Raw genomic sequence first — 12,679 nt, 5'->3', positions numbered from 1 at the left:
TGTCTTTGTTGATACCTTAGTTATTTGTTCTGGAGTGCTCAGGAAATGCATATGTTTTTGTCACTAGAGACTCCTTAAGAAACTCTTCCCTCTTTCACCTTTTTCCATCCCTTTATCCTTGTTGGCTCTGAGTTTTCCATGAGTCACCCAAAGCTGTTTCCCCTCCCTTGTTAATATACCTTATAGCATTCCATACTGGTTTTTCATTTGCTGCCTCTGGATCATCTACTTCTTAGATGAAATATTATTTTCTATTCCACAACTGGATTCTATCAGAGATGCTGGTGACCCTCTGAGCCAAACCAGATGTGTGAAGTTATTAGCCTTTGGGGATGACTTTAAAATAAGAAATGGCATTGTTTTCTCTAAATAGTTGTTGTTGATTCTGTACTTTAAAAATGTATCATGGATATATAATAACCCATTAGCTGTCATTTGCTATCATCCTGCCTGTAGGGCTTGTGGTGAGGGAAACCGATGGCAAGGTTAGGTTGACACAAAGCTCTAAATGGGACAGGGACCCTAAAAGCTTGTATTTTTTCTTGAATTTGCTCCTAATTTCCGTGATGGGGGTGGGAGAAATCTAATAAATCCCACTCTGTGTCAGGTTCTCACTCTGCAGAAAGGAGAGTAATGCAGCATCCACAGGTAGTTCATAGGGGAATGCAACACTTATTTAGCAATTAAGAGGAAGTTTAACGTAATATCATAAAATATCCCTGAGAGTTGGGCTTGTTAAAGCAGGAAGTGGCCCTTGGGGAGAGCTTCACCTGGCACAAGCTTCACCTGGACACAGTATTTATTAATGATTATGAGAGTCACTCTGGGTCTCCCAAGCAGGGACAGACTTGGTTCCTATGGTGTTTTATAGGTTTTGACATTGATTTTGGTCCAAAGACATATAAATCTCTGGCTGTTATCTTCTTCCCACTTTAATTTACCAAAAGAAACATGTTCCTGGTTTATTCAGCGCACCAACTCTCTCCACCCCTGGGAACTCCTCCTGAGCATGTGCCATGACCATTTCCAGTCTGTATTCCCTGATTTTATGTTGCCAACAGTTACTGACTTAGCTGCCACTGCTAGGCCACCTTTCTTGTCACCTGTCTTGGTTTTTATTTTTCCCCAAACCTATAGAATATATTTTCTCTAAACAGCACCAAAATGCTAGATTGTCAAAAGGAAGTTGACAAAAGCATGCTGTGCTGCACACTGTGGAAGGAGCTAATCAAAGCAGCTTTTTAATTGCTATAGTAATGATTTAGATGTGCAAAAAATACTAAAGTTAAATTTACATGACTAATTAATTAAGCAAAGCTCACAATTGACAAACATAATTAGCACATCCAAAATTGAAACCACATCCTGGTTCTCTTGGAGCCAAAAAAGACAACGTGAAACGCTCAAAATCCCCTTCCTTTCACTCGCTGTGGGTCTCATTGCCAATTCTCATATTTAGGTTTGTTATGCATGGAACATAGTTAATTGCAAAACATTCATGAGGATCTTACTTCTTTTTTTTTTTAACAGAGACTTCTCATGAGTTTTGGCCTAGTCCATCTTTTAGCAGCTAAATTTTATCTGGTAGAGTGGGTATCTTCTCAAATAGGGAAAAAGTTATCTGTCTATTCTATTATCTATCTTCCACCTATTCATCTATCTTTCCATAAATTATCAGCTTTTATGGTGCATAAATATCTTATGTGGGCAAGTGGTTTTATCTAGAGGTACTGAAACTATGTAATGGTAGGTCAAGTTACCATGAAGCTCTGTCAGTGACGATACATACAGCTTTCCGTGGCAAATTCTTGAGGTACCAAATTAAATCAGAGTCTCCTGGAGTACTTGCTGAGCCAAAGTCATACTGGGTTCTGAGGAAGTAGAGAAACTATCCTTCCTCCAACTCTCTCATGCTCATCCACTGTGTGATGTGCTGTGTTATCTGGCTACCAGAGTAGAATTACTGTGTTTAGAGTAACATGGGGGAGAAGTCATTTCCCCTGTAGGCTAGATGTACCCTTCCTCTTTTTATAAAGAGACCTCAGTTGGACTGAAGGCCAATATCTAGGTCGGGCACTGTATTTTGTTCCCCACTGTGAACCCTCAAATGAACCTGCAAAACCAAGTCCTCGTTCTTAAGCAATCACAGCACAACAATGGTGGCAAACCTCCACTCATGCAAATTGGCCCTTGAGTGCCCATCCACCAGTGCAACACTGTTCACGCATTTACTGAACTAGTACTTATGGACTATCTGCTTTGTGCAAGATACTATACTAGACACAGGCCACAGCCTGTCTGAAGCCAGACTGGACCTCTGCCAGTTGCATGTGTGCATCCATTGTGTAGGTGTACACACAGATCTTTATGTGTAGAACTTCATTTCCTTTTAACACCATCTATTCTGATTTTGTGTAGCTAGTAAGAATTTTTCATCCTTCATACATTGATAGCAAGAAGCGTTCATTATATGATTGGAGCACCTGGGTGGCTCAGTCAGTTAAGCATCTGACTCTTGGTTTCAGCTCAGGTCATGATCTCATGGTTCATGAATTTGAGCCCTGCGTCGGGCTCTGTGCTGATGGCATGGAGCCTGCTTGTGTTCCTCTCTCTCCCTCTCTCTCTGCCCCTCCTCTGCTCACGCTGTCTCTCCAGATAAATAAATTAACAACAAAAAAAGAAACATTATATGATTACTATTGTGAAAACTTTCAAAAATGCAAAAAACTGCTGAGGGCAACACTGGGTAATATTAATATTAATAGATATAGTTATATATCTATTATATATAATATTTCCATTGTTCTTGAGCTTGGTCCATTTTACTCTATTTACATCTAGTTCATTTTATCTACTATATATTATTCCTTTCTGTGAGTATACCTCAATTTGTCTCTCCTTTTTCTTCTTGTGGCTATTTAGTGTCTTTCCATCTTTTTCCTATTACAAGCAATGCTGAAGACTATGTGTTATACATGTAGGTGAGAGTTCGCCTAAAGTCTGTACCTGCAAAGTGGAATTATTAGACTGAATATTATGCACATTTTCCAATATTAGACATTGTTCTCCAAATGGCAAGGAGATTTTGTCAGCAATATATGAGTCCTTTTTCCATATCCTTGCCAATGCTTGTCATTTTCAGACTTTGAAAATTTTGTCAGCCTGATGAGTTTCCTTGATTAGCACCCTTTCACATGTGCCAACTGAGCACCTGAAATGTGGCTAGTCTGCATCGTGCTGTATATTTAAGAAAACCTGCAGACTTTGAAGATTTAATATGAAAAAAAGTAAAATAACTCACTGATAATTTTTTATATTGATTGTACGTTGGCATGATAATTTGGATATACCAGATTAAATAAAATGTATTGGTTAATTTCTCCTTTTTTTTAATTACTTTTTTTAAACATGCCTACTAGAAAATTTTAAAATGCATATGTGGCTCTGAATACATTCCTATTTGTCAGCACTGCTGTAGAAACCCCAGTATAATGTTGAATAATCATGGTGAAAAGTAACTTCCTGTTTCACTTGTGACTTCAGTGGAAATCCTCCTGAAGATTCACCTTTTTTTCTGATGTTTGTTCTTGGTGTTTTGCAGTGACTTTGTCAGACTGAGGAGGCTCTCTTCCCCCCATACTTGCTGAGGGTAATTACAATGGATGAAGCTTAAATTTTGTTGCTTTGACCACATCCATTAGGATGATCATGCCGTTTCTTCATTTAATCTTTCAGTAAGGTCAACTATGTTGATTGATTTTTAAAAATAAAAAATTTAAATATGGAGCCATCTGAGATAAATGTACCTGGCCATTTTGTACTCTTTTATACCCCTACTAGATTTCATGTTTAACTTTTTTTTTTTTTACTTAGGAATTTTCCACGTATAGTCATAGATAACATTGCTTTATAATATTGATTTCTTTTCTACTCAGTTGGTACCAATTTCACAGGACAACTGCTGCTGTGAATAATCAGCATTTATTGAGCCCTTACCAGTGCCAGGGGCTTCACATGTATACTCTCACTGACTCCCCACACCAAACTTGTAAGGTAGATTCTATTATTATCCCCATTTTATAGAAGAAATTCAGATACAGAGGGGATAGTTAGCTTGGCAGATGGTGGCACTCCATTTTGGGCAAAGTGCTGGACTAGATATCCTAAGAAACCTTCCTGATAGGAACATCTACAGATGCTTAATAAAATATTTTTTTAATATTAAGATGAATTTTAAAGCTGGAAAAACAGGTAAGGGAAGTCCTTAGATTCCCTGGTAGTTTTCATCCTTTGAACTTCGATTTTAATAGACCCTTGATGGGGAAAAGAAGAGAGAGCTGAGGTCCCCAGCAAGGTGGGGAGTTGAAGACCTCCAGGATAAATCTAGGACCCATACAGTGATTAAATTGGAAAACACATCACCCCTTCTGCATTTTTTTTTTTGAGAGAGAGAGAGGGGAGGGAGCAAGTGAGCGGGGGGGAGGGGGAGAGAGAGAGAGAGAGAGAGAGAGAATCCCAGGAGGGACAGAGAGAGAGAGAGAGAGAGAGAAAGAAAGAGGGAGAAGCGGGGCTTGAGTTCACCTCAAGTGGAACTCAAACTCATGAACCGTGAGATCATGACCTGAGCCAAAGTCAGATGCTTGATGACTGAGCCACCCAGGTGCCCACCCCCTCTCCATCCTTAAGATGGGCAGAAAGGAAATTTGCTTGTCTAGGCCATGGCTGTAGGTGAATGGGCTGGGAGAGAAGAGGGGAAAAGGTCCAGGGTTGGTATTGCTACATCCTATAAGTTTTGAAAGAGCTCTTTCAAAGAACAAATATTTTCACTGGCTTTGGTTCTAAATCTTTTACAATTCCCATTGTAATTTTTTCTTTAACATTTGACTATTTAAAAATGCAGTTTTCATTTCCAAATAGTATAAGGGTGTTTTTAGTTTTACTCTCTTTTATTTCTTATTCGTAATTTAATTGCACAGTGGTCAGAGAATGCAAACTGTATGCTATAGATTTTTTTAATTTTTTGAAACTTCCTTTGTGACTTAATGGTTAATTTTTGTAACTATGCCACATATACATGAAAAATGTAGTGTTCTCCTAATGATCTGTACTATACATCATGTTTGTTAATTGTGTTGTGTGATTCTCTGTCAGACTTGTCTATCAGTGTCTGAGAGAGTTAACGTTAAAATCTCCTACTATGAATGTGGATTATCCAATTTTCTTTGTAATTCTTTTTTTTTTTTTGCTTATATACACCTAAGCTCTATTAGTAGATGCATACAAGTTCATGATAGTTGTATTTTTTTCCAGACTTCAAAAAGTCATTTTAGAATGAAGCTCTTTATCTCTGTTAATGCTTTAGCCTTAAATTCTGTTTTATCTATGATCACAATTGCTCACTCAAAATCTTTTGCTTAGTATTTCCCTGGGCTATCTTTCTCCATCTCCTTATTTTCTTTATTTGTTTTATGTATGTCCCTTGAAAGTTTCTCATTGCTGATGTTACTCCTTTATCCACAAAGTAACTTGCTTAGCTGAGTTTAATCAGTGTCCATTGATTGTGATTAATGACATAGTTGGACTTATTTTTACCACCTTACGTTATTTTTTATTTACCAAGTTTTACCTACTTAAAAGTAATTTCTTGCTCTGTTTTGGATTTATGCATTTTTATTATTCTTTCCTCAACCTCTACTCCAGGAGTTTGAAAATTTTAGATTCTATGTTTAAATTTTTTTTTTTTTTACATTTTTAACGTTCACTTTAAGCTCTCTGCCCAAAGTCTATAACTCTTCAGTCATTCTCTTCTCCTTCTGAACAAGACAAGAAATTTATCAGGGCTTTAATTACCCAAAGAATCCTTTCTTCAATCTGCCATTTTATTGTTGGTTTTACCAGTTTTTAAATTAAGGCAAAAAATTAGTTGTTGTTATGATTATTATTAGCAATCAATATTTATATAGATTTACCAATACATTTTGTTAATTTCTTTGCCACGTATGTTCCTTATATCCCACTCCTTCCTTCTGGGTTCAGTTTTCTTCTTGCTGAGGGATACCCTGTTGAGACCTACTGCAGTCAGAATGACACTGGTTTTGCTCCATATACAGTTCTCGTTATGTTCGCTTTTCTGCTTGGAAGCTATTTCCCTACCATCTGCTGGTGTCAATTCACCCATGAGAAGCCTGCTTTCAGCCTAATGACTGCCTCTTTGTAGGTAATCTGTCTTCTCTCCTGGTAGCATTTAGGATTTTTGCTTTATCCCTGCTGTTCAGAATTTTCACTATGGTATGCTTAGATGTGGATTTATTTTTGTTATTTTGTCTTGGCAGTTGATGTAAACATTCACTCTGAGGACTTGAGACTTTCTTTCCTCCTCAGCTTGGAAAATTCTTAGCCATTCTGGGCTCTTATTTCTTCCAATGATGCCTCTTTGATTTGCTCTTTGCCTCTTTACTCCTTCCTCAATTCTCTGCATTTGGAATTATGTGAGGTAATTCCTTTATCTTTTAATACTAGTTATATTTTTATTTTGACAAGATCTCAAATTTATGCATGCAAGTTAAGGACCAGTAATTTCCTTTTCACCAATTTGAGAATACGTTGCTAACCTGATGTCCTGTTACCCCTGAATACTTCAGTGTGTGTTTCCTACATGTGAGGGTGTTCTGCTATATAACTGCATCGCAATCATCAAAATCGGGAAATTAACACTGACATATTACTACCTTATAATCCTCAAACCATTCCACTTTCTTTGACTGTACCAATAATGTCCTGTATAGAAAATGGTTCCAGTTCAGAAACATGTTGACATTTAGCTGTCATGTCTCTTCGGTTTCCTTCATTCTCCCAGGTGTTCCCCGGTCTTTCCTTGACTTTAAAGATCCTGATTCTTCTGAAGATTTAGAGACCAGTTATTTTGTAGAAGGTCCCTCAGTTCAGGTATGTCTGATGTTTCCTCATGATCGGGTTTAGATCGTGCATTTTGGCAGGAATATCACAGAAAGGTGTTGTGTCTCTTTGCTGACATGTCTTACAAGTTGTGGTGGTACCTTTGATCATGTAGCTGGATGGTATCTGCCAAGTGTCTCCGCTTTAAAGTTCATATCTTCCCCTTTGTAATTAATAAGTATCTTTTGGGGGAGATACTCTGTGCAAATATCTTGTTTCTCATTTGCTCAATAATTTTAACATCCATCAATAGTTCTTGCTGCTGCAAGTAATATTCTAGTGCTTGCCTACTGGAGATTTTCTTTTTCTTTTAATGTTTATTTATTTTTGAGAGGGAGGGAGAGTGTGAGTGGTGGAGGGGCAGAGAGAGAGAGGGGGAGCCAGAGGATCCAAAGCAGCTCCGCACTGACAACAGAGACCCCCATGCAGGGCTTGAACTCATGAACGGTGATATCATGACCTGAGCCAAAGTCGGATGCTTAACCGACTTAGCCACCCAGGCGCCCCTGGAGGTTTTCTTATTTTCCCTCATTCCTTCTGCATTCATTAGAGTTCTACTGTAAGGAGGAGCCGGACGTTCTCCTCTGTTTATTATTTGTTTTTATGTTTGCTTTCTAAATACACTTAAAAAATTTATTGTGGTAGAATATATATAACATAAAATTTACCATCTTAACTACATTTAAGTGTACAATTCTGTAGCATTAAGGGCATTCACATTGTTGTGCAACCATCACCACCATCCATTTTTAGAAACTTTTTCATCTTCCCCAACTGAAACTCTGTCCCCACTAAACATCACCTCCCCATTCCTGCCTTCACCATTTTACTTTGTGTCCCTGAAATTTACTCCAAAAATGTCATAGATGAGGAATATTACAATGTTTGCCTTCTTGTAACTAGCTTATCCCCTGTTTAATTCTGATTATTTATCTAGACTAATATGGTCTCATGAGTATTTATTGTATATTCTCTGGGTTATAATCCATTACTATTTTTTTTCCATTACTATTATTATTATTGTCCTTTTGTTGCTCAAATTGTCCCAGCTTTGGTTATTAAGAGCTCCTTCGGGTTGGCTTCTGTGTCCTTTTAACAGGTCCGTTGCTTTTTTGAGCACTTCGTTACTTTCTGACACATCAGCATTCAGGCTCATCTTGTATTTTCCCTATCCCAGCTGTAGAACTGACCACTTTTCCAAGGAGCCCAGGTCCCCTTCATTGGAGAATGTTACTTAGAAACCAGGGCCTGGGCACTAGGTGTCTGTGCCTGAATGACCGAGCGCCATTTTTTTCTAGGCTTTCTATCAAGTGGACAGATCTAGGAAGTGTGTGTGTGTGTGTGTGTGTGTGTGTGTGTATGATTTATTTCTGTATGTATCCACCTGTATGTATATTAAAATCCATGAGTTCATGCTGATACCTCTGATTCCAATTTAACACCACATTGTTCTAGCCTTTTGCTTTTCCTGAATTGTAGCTTTTTTCTGTGACAGTTGGAAACCTGACTTTCATTATCCACAGTATATATAATACCATGAAACTTTACCATGGTTCTGAGAGTCAACATTACATAAAAAGCTGTATTCAGAGAAATATTGCTCCCCCCATCCTTACTACCTGTTCCTCTGCCCCCTTTTTTCTTCTGCCTTTTCTATTCCACCAACAACCACAAAGTAACCATGCTCATTGGTTACTGGTCTATCCTTCCTGTATTCCTTTTGTACAAATAAGCAGATACATATTTTCCTACATTCCCGTCTTTCTTAGATGAAGGATAACATACTGTAGATATTCCCTTTGTACTTTGATTTTTTTTTTTTGCTTAATAGTTTGTTCTAGAAATCCCTACATATCAGTTCACAGAGATCTTCCTTTTCCTTGTTTGCTGCTGCATGTAATGCAGTACTCCATTGTGTGATGTACCACATTTTTTTCAATTAACCTCCTGTGTATGGGCATTTAGATTGTCTCTAATATTTTGCAATTACAATATTGCAATGAATAATCTTGTCAGTCTGTATTCTTGTATTATTGGAGATCTGTCTTTATGCTAGAATCCTAGAAGTGGAATAGTCAAGTCAAAAGATATGTGCATGTGTACTTTTGTTAGATGTGGCCAAATTCCCTTCCAGAAGGATTCATCAGTTTGCCTTCTCATCAGTAATGTATGTGAGTGCTTGTTTCCCTACAGCCTCACCAAAAGAATGTGTTGTCTTACTTTAAAATTTTCACCAATCTAATAAATGAGAAATGGGATATCAGTGTTTCAGTTTGCATTTCTCTGAGAGTGTTTAATCACTTTTTATATATTTAAGGGCCACTTTAGATCGTGTGTGTGTGTTTGTGTGTTTACCTTCATGTCATTCTTCCATTTTAAGATTTTGTCTTTGGATTTTTAAAAATTTTTTTCTAAGTTTATTTATTTTTGAGAGAGAAAGAGAGAGAGTGAGCTGGGGGAGGGGCAGAGAATGAGGGAGACAAAGAGCCTAAAGCAGGCTCCAGGCTCTGAGCTGTCAGCACAGAGCCTGACATGGGGCTCAAACTCATGAACCACAAGATCATGTCCTGAACTGAAGTTGGCCACTTAACCGACCAAGCCACCCAGGTGCCCCTGTCTTTGGATTTTTAAGAGTTCTTTGTATATTAGGGATATTAGCTGCTTGCATGTGGTATGTGTGGCAGATGTTTTCGTCTATTTTATCAAAGTCTTTTGACTTTGTTTATACTGTTTTTTCTCTTGCCATACAAAAATTTTTATGTAGTCAAGCTTTATTAATTTTTTTTTTTAAATTGTCTCAGGGTTTTGAACCATGATTGAAAGCCTTTCTTTAGCCTATAGACTAAATAGGAATTTGCAAGCTTTCTCTAGCATGTTTTAATGTCTGGTAAGGGCTAATTCCCCCTCCTTACCACAACCTCATAGGTTTTCTTTTTCAGTATTTTTCTGACCATTCTCGCATGTTTGTTTTTCCATATGAACTTTAGTGTCAACTTGCCTAATACCACAGAAAATCTTGTTGGCATTTCTATTGGTATTGAATTAAATTTATAAATAAACTTAGAAAGAGCTGACATATTTATGATATTGAATCATCCTATCCAAAAATAGGGGAAACTTTCCATTTGTTCAAGTCTATCTTGTATCTTTCAGGAATGTCTATAATATTTTTATTTTATTTGCTTTAATTGCTATATCAAGTATTGCTGTATGTTACTACTTACTGGGATCTTTCCATTGGTGTCAACTTTCTAGGTTATTTCTAATTCTTTGCCATCTATGCTCCCACATGCCATTTACACATTTGTAGTTAATACCATTTTTTCCCCTTCTTTCTGAGCTCTTCATGGTCGACTTTGTGAAAAGGAGACCTGGAAAAGAGTCTTCTTGTTGGGGACCCTGGCCTGAGTTGGAGAATCCTGGGAAGGATCTACAATCTACAACCTGGTGTAGAGGTAAAGTTAGAGTAGTCTTACATGGAAGGTCTTAAGTGGTCAGTTATTGCAGGAATGAAGTCTTATTTATTGACTAGCTCATAAGCTTTAGCTGGTGGCAATTTGAGATGTGGGGAAAATGAGGGAATAAGACTCAATATAGGGCTGGGGTGTGTAATAGAATGAGCATGGACTCTGGAGTCAGACAATCTGGGTTTGAAGCCAACTGCCATTTTCTGGCAAGTTGAACCTTAGTTTCTCATGTGTGATAGATGTTAGTAGTACCTATTTCAGAGTTGCTGTAAGGAGAGATATGATACGTATAAACCACTTAGTGTCTGCTAGATAGATATAGGCATAGGTGTAGACATAGATATATAGATATAGGTGTAGTTAATATAGATACAACTATAGATATACGGATACATGAGTCATCTCATCACATAACATAGACCAGACTAGAATAGACCATGAGACAACAGAATATGAGCCTGTGACCTGTAACCTGAATTCTTCTCTTCCCTCATGATCCCGGAACCATGATACATCTTTTAGGCTTTGGGAATATGGAGGACAGCTGCTCATTTCCCTTCAGGATTGGGGCTATGTCTAGGACCTGTGGTTTCTAATGTTGGACAGAAGATTACAGGCTTAACAGGGGTTTTGGTGCCTCCATGGAGCCAATGGAAGGTGAATCCTTTGAATTTGGGGAATCTTATTCATAGGCTTATTCTTGCCTAGGGATCCTTTCTTCCTGTGGCCTGAACTTGGATTGAATCCTTGACAGTTTGAGCTGTAGGAAACTGTTGTGGGTTTGGCTGGTAAACAAGGAATGATGGAGAGACAGGACTGAAAGAAATAATGCTCTGATTTATATTCTATTGGCTAAGGATTTTGTCACTTACAGAGGTACATAGTGGGAGTGGAGTGAGTGATGTGGCTGGATGGTGGGTCATCTTAAACGTCTGTAGAAGCATCTAAAGTGACAAGACATGATAAAACTTGCAGCCGAGGGAGCTACAGCAGGGCCACACCCCATTCTCTGCTGGGGGTAGCATATAGCGTTGAGGGTCCTGCTTAGCAAACCTAGCAGAGTTAGAAGTGTGGTAGGAAAGGCCTGGAAATCCTAGGGATTCCCCTTCAAAGTCAGAAATAAAAGGGCTGTCATTTAGTAAATAAATGTAACTCCTGCTGACAGTGAGGAAGGAAAGGGAGAAGGAAGGACAAAGGGAGGAAGAACTGGAATCCCAGGGACAAAATTAATCAATAAAGTGAAATAATAGGAAGGTCAAAGAGTCAAAATCAAGTGTTATTTTACTTAGTTCAAGACATCTGGCCAGCTTTTCATTGGAGAAAGACAACACTATTAATAAATCAAATACACGGAGAACCTCAATTGTCCCGTTAGCTATTCCTCCTCTATCCCATAATTTTTAGTAGATCATATGAGAAGTTAAAATTTGCTGATTTGAATTTCATCTTCTATTTCCTCTGCCCGGCATGTGAAGAGGCCAGTGAACCTTAAAATAACCAAATGGCAGAAAACCAAGGGAATAGGGACAAGCTTAAGTGCCTGGCCTAGATAATTAGTCTTTGAATAATCAAGAATGGGGTGCATTATAATCCTAATACTGGCACAGTAATTAGACTTAGAAGCTTTGAACTATGATGTTAGAATTCCTGTGTGTGGATGTGAAGCTGGATAGTTTGGGGATACTTTAGTTTTTAATTCAGAAACAAAGCAATTGATCCTACCTTTTTCTAAACATATGAAAGGTCCATATTTCAGGAAAACCCTCAAAGGATGAAATAAAAATTCAGAAACACTGATACAGTGACCATAGGTGCGCTGTTATTTCACTAAGAAGTTCTCCTCTTCTAGTATTTTGAATGCATAGTGTATCATCCCCAGAGTGGCTCTCAGACTTATGATGTTTTGAGACACAGATGCTCTCAATTATAAAAGTAAAGCAATTATCTGGATTCTCACCCTGCATTTAAGATTATAGTTTTATGTTTATTTATTAAAAATAAAACGAACCAGGCAAACAACTTACTTAAAATGCAGTGCGTGCTTAAATTGATTTAAAGCAATCACAACTGACATATCCCTTGTGATTCTCCAAAATATTCCTTTTCTTCCTCTGCAATTTGAACCCAAATATTCAGCTTTCATTTTGATGTCTCCTCTAAGTTTTGCACCTTTCTGGGCTCTTTGCCTATTGGAGATGAGGAGAGACAGAGAGCTAAGACTCCCATAATATGACATGTTAAAACTCAAGTTTAAGAGT

The 12,679-nt window shown here is 37.8% G+C and overlaps 1 long non-coding RNA gene across 2 annotated transcripts in view; it reads left to right on the top strand.

Annotated features, from left to right (window-relative positions):
- LOC122494224 overlaps positions 1-12,679 on the top strand; it is a 198,822-nt gene that overhangs the window by 53,957 nt on the left and 132,186 nt on the right. The window contains exon 3 of one of the 2 annotated variants that reach the window (XR_006300129.1): positions 10,295-11,995. The exons of the other annotated variant lie outside the window; for it this stretch is intronic. This is a non-coding gene — a long non-coding RNA (uncharacterized LOC122494224). Of the gene's footprint in view, positions 1-10,294; positions 11,996-12,679 lie in introns of those variants that run through there. 2 annotated transcript variants of the gene reach the window in all.

Source organism: Prionailurus bengalensis, chromosome E2 (genome assembly GCF_016509475.1).
Source record: "Prionailurus bengalensis isolate Pbe53 chromosome E2, Fcat_Pben_1.1_paternal_pri, whole genome shotgun sequence".
In the NCBI taxonomy this organism is placed as follows: domain Eukaryota; kingdom Metazoa; phylum Chordata; class Mammalia; order Carnivora; family Felidae; genus Prionailurus; species Prionailurus bengalensis.
The sequence above is the reverse complement of the archived record's forward strand: the minus strand, read 5'-3'. Positions and strand labels throughout refer to the sequence as shown.